This window comes from Etheostoma cragini, chromosome 16 (assembly GCF_013103735.1).
Source record: "Etheostoma cragini isolate CJK2018 chromosome 16, CSU_Ecrag_1.0, whole genome shotgun sequence".
NCBI classification, from domain to species: Eukaryota; Metazoa; Chordata; class Actinopteri; order Perciformes; family Percidae; genus Etheostoma; species Etheostoma cragini.
Window position 1 is genome coordinate 182741 of NC_048422.1, and position 4546 is coordinate 187286.

A 4546-nucleotide genomic window follows, 5' to 3' on the forward strand; every position below is an offset into this window, starting at 1 on the left:
AACTCAGGGTCATCCCAGAGGGCCAAAGCATGTGGAAACTGCAGCACTTTTTTAAGGGTAAAGATTTAGGCGAGAAAAACATATATTTTCAAGTGATTTTCAAGAGCTCCCCCTCCCCACCGCCACATGCCATTTGGCTTCTGTAGAGTTCAACACCTTCCTCTGTACAAGTTTCTATCAAACACATTTTAATGAGTCATTTGGATATCTCATTATAGAGTCCCATTGTCCTGGGGGGTAAGGGTTTTCCCAGGTCACATTCCCATTGTTTGCCCACACAGTGTTGAACAGGGAAAGGACAAAATCATCCAAATCTTTCAATAGTTCAGAGGACAGTCCGTCTCTCCCGGGCGTAGTGTCTCTACCAAGAATGGCATCCATGTTTTCATTTAGAATGAAAAGAATGGTTTTCTTCTATAGGGAGCTGACATTCTCACACACACACACACACATACACCAGTGTTTCCCATCTTATACAATATCTCTTCTTTGAATTTCTCTCCAGTATAGTAGGCTTGATTTGAGCTCCAGTTTGGCAGTGGGAGTAGAGTAATCAAGTCCAATGAACCATTTTGATTGGTAGTATCTGAATTTGATGAGATTGTGGACAGGTGAGATGTCCTGTGCTGGGGAATGCCGACTCCTATGTCATATTCTATATTCACTTTGTTTGTTTTCAATGAAAGAAATGCGCCGTGATAACGATGCGATGGTAGGCCATCCGATAAGCCATTCAATGTCTTTGTGAAATAAATAAATCATTATGAATCCAAAAAGTCACATGAACTCCAATATCTCTGGGTGGCTTTAAGCTAGCGTCATTCTGGGTTTTAAGCATGATAGCTAATGCCAAGGCGTTTCCAAAGAGGGCTTTGGTGCCATCCTAAACCTTCCAGAAGCTTTTAAAATGCACAATAATACCAGAACACCACCAGTTATGTAGCCATTATTTTGTATGAAAGATATTTTACTGTTAGCCGCCACCATCTTGGCTCTGACTGCCTGCCCTTGACTGATGACTGTGTCGACCAATCACCTGCAGTTATGTCAGGAGACTGAGCTTGCTTAGCCAATAGATATCCCTAACCTGATTCAAAAAGGGGGGCGTGGTATGTATAGGCAGACCCAGACAGGCCACATGAAGCCTGGATTTGTGCCGGCCAGTTGGCCTCATGGTGTCGGACAGTGAAGGCATCGCAGTGAAGACCACGCAGATAACTTCCTAGATAAAAGAAGAATAGTTCTATGTATGTGTTACTTTATTTTGTCCCCTGATTTCAAAGACTTGGGACATGCCTATTTGACATTCCAGTAAAGAATGTAAAACCTTAGAACATGGATCCCCCCATCCCTGTCCACAGAAAGCTCATCCACAGTCTGTGACACTCATGTGTTGTTCCTCCGTGATGTGATTTATTAAATAATAACATATTTTAGGTAGCCATAGGCTCCTTACACACTGCTTCTACTAATGCCAAAAAGAAAGAAAAGGACAGATCCCCAGAGTGGGCAGAGTTTCAGCCCAACCGGCCACCAGCTTCCTGTCGGAGGGCGAGAGCACCGGTCCGGACCTCTACAGGCCGTCGGTCGATGCTCCCACACAAAACCCGCCAACCCCACACCGCTACCACTAGGCATAGCCAGACTACCCCCACTGCCTGAGAGTCAGATCATTGTCCAGAAGATAAAGTGAAAGCAGCGCAGGTGTCCTATCAGCAGCAGCAGCTGTGAGCTTTAGGAGGGGCGGGTAGCCACAATGAGGCTTAAATACAGAGCCCTGATTGTATGATGAGCAGCAGCTGTGCTGATTGCACCGGTGCCTCAGGTGGGGGTAGGCCACGCCCCCTGACCTGTGTTCTGACAGACAGGAGAACAGAAGACAGAGGGGGAAACTAGACTTTTTGTTTTACAACTTTATTTGCATATCTTCACAAATATCACGTGATACAAACAACTATAGAACAGTTAGGCATTGCACTTCAAAAAATATATTTATAAATAACATGTCCTTTCAATGATGATTACAGCCTTACGTAGTGACAACATTATGGAGAAAAGGTGCTTAAATACACAGTAAGGAAATTTGAATTGTTAGATAGGGGCTATGTTATCACATTGTCTTCTTTCAAGTAGTTGGGAAACTATAGATAGTGTAGATAGCGTAACAGTGTAGGCCTACTCCACACTGACCTCATATAGTAAAGAGCCGTGAGGGCCTGGAGCCCCGCTGGTGGCAGATCAGCGTAGGTCTACTCCACACTGACCTCACATAGTAAAGAGCTGTAATGGCCTGGAGCACTGCTGGTGGCAGATCAGTATAGACCTACTCCACACTGACCTCACATAGTAAAGAGCTGTTATGACCTGGAGCCCCGCTGGTGGCAGATCAGTGTAGGCCTACTCCACACTGACCTCACACAGTAAAGAGCCGTAATGGCCTGGAGCCCCGCTGGTGGCAGATCAGTGTAGGCCTACTCCACACTGACCTCACATAGTAAAGAGCCGTGATGGCCTGGAGCCCCGCTGAGAGTCATTAGCATTCATCCTTTGGAGAAAAATGTCTGACTCAATCCAACATGTTGCATTAGCGGGGCTACAATCACCTTCTTATTTCCATAAAGGACAAGGTTATTCTTTCCAGAAAACACTGTTCTACTGTAACTTGAAACTGCATCAGACAGTCACGAGTGGGGCGGCTGTGGCTCAGTGGTAGAGCGGTTGCCTGCCAATTGGAAGGTTGGTGGTTCGATCCCTTGGCCCTGCAGTCCCATGTCGAAGTGTCCTTGGGCAAGACACTGAACCCTGAGTTGCCCCCGTTGCTGCGCATCGGAGTGTGAATGTGTGTGAGTGTTTATCTGATGAGCAGGTGGCACCTTGTACGGCAGCCTCGGCCACAGTGTATGCATGTGTGTGATTGGTGAATGTATGATGTAAAAGCGCTTTGAGTAGTCGTTAAGACTAGAAAAGCGCTATATAAATACAGCACATTTACATTTACAGTGAATTCTCCGAAGGTCATTCTCATGACAGACATGCATACTGGCCGAGAGGAACAGAGGGTCCCACCCCTCTCCACACGGACTGGAAGCCAGGGGTCAGAGGTCACAGCACCTTCAGCTGAGGAATCAGAGACACGGGGGGAATGCCTTTTTGTGTTAACACAGCTGATACGGTCCTCTGTAATTGTCAAGTCAACAGCCACGCACATTCAACCCCAAAAGCACGTTCACATCTGACATGGTCCTGATCCAGGACTTGTGTTTGAATATGATGTGTAGACACATCACTGAGGCAGGAGACAAATAAGGTCATCGCTGGTTGATGTCAGCGTCTCCGTGTTCCAGCAGCACTCACATGACATGGATTTAGCAGGAGCTATGACCTGGATACATGCACCACCAAACTTCACATGATAGGACGAATCTGATGCAGGCTCAGGGCCCAGCTGGAACCAAACCATGTCTCACTTTACTGACTGAAGTTCCTTTAACTTTATTACTAACTTTAATCAATATTGTTACGTTATCAATAAATCTGGGTTCAGACCCAGAGAATCCTCACCAAGTGGGATGAGAAAAACCCCCTGAGAGGTTCCACTTGGTGAGGATTCTCTTGGTTCAGACCTAGAGAATCCTCACCAAGTGGAACCTCTTAGGGGGTTTTTCTCATCAGAAGTTGGTAGAAACCCAACCAGAGCTAAAGGCGAGCAAACACCAACAGGTCTCTGTGGAGCCGGATGATCTTCTCAGCTGAAGGCTTTCTTCTGATTATCTGTCATGCTTACATGGCAGTGTACAGTTCTGCTATGTGACAATACCTGAAAACTAGAATTAATGTCATTCTGTGCTTGATTATGTGCAGTTCTGTTGTAAAAAATAAACGTAATATAAAGACATAAATCCCTGGGAAAAGAGCAACATGAATCCAAAAACCCCTTGACCTTTGTGTGGCGGTAGGCAGCTCTGTGCTAACATGTTACCCAGAACAACTTCAGAAGGCGGGCATTGATCATCCCCCTAGTGGTGAGATAACCTCTGAAATCTCTCCCCAAATGCATCAATGTAGCTCCTTTCTACTAATCAAATCCCATAATGCTTTAGAAGAAGATTCAATTATGCATGGTTTGAAGTTTAATAGGAGGGAACTCTGTGTTCAGTGTGAGAACAATCAGGACAAATCACATGTGTGTCACATGTCTTATTGTAACACTATTTTGCAATACATTTTATGATAGATAAGTTGTGATTGATGATCCCGTAATGTTATTCAGTCCAAACCTGCATCTCTTATTAAAGGGAGCATTAACAGTGATGAGTTCCCTCCTCTCTCTGGATGTATGTTGGATGCTGTTCTATTTTGAGCGAGGCCAGCCCCTCAGACCTCCAGCAGCAGATCCGTGACTCTGGGAGGGGCAATATAAAGAAGCAGAGCTGCCTGCAGCATCTCCCGCAGATGCTACCCAGCGTCCCCCCTGTAAGCTCCCGCCGTCCACCTCTGCACGCTTTAGGACAGGACTATCGCCATCTGCAAAAGGGACAAAGTGTGT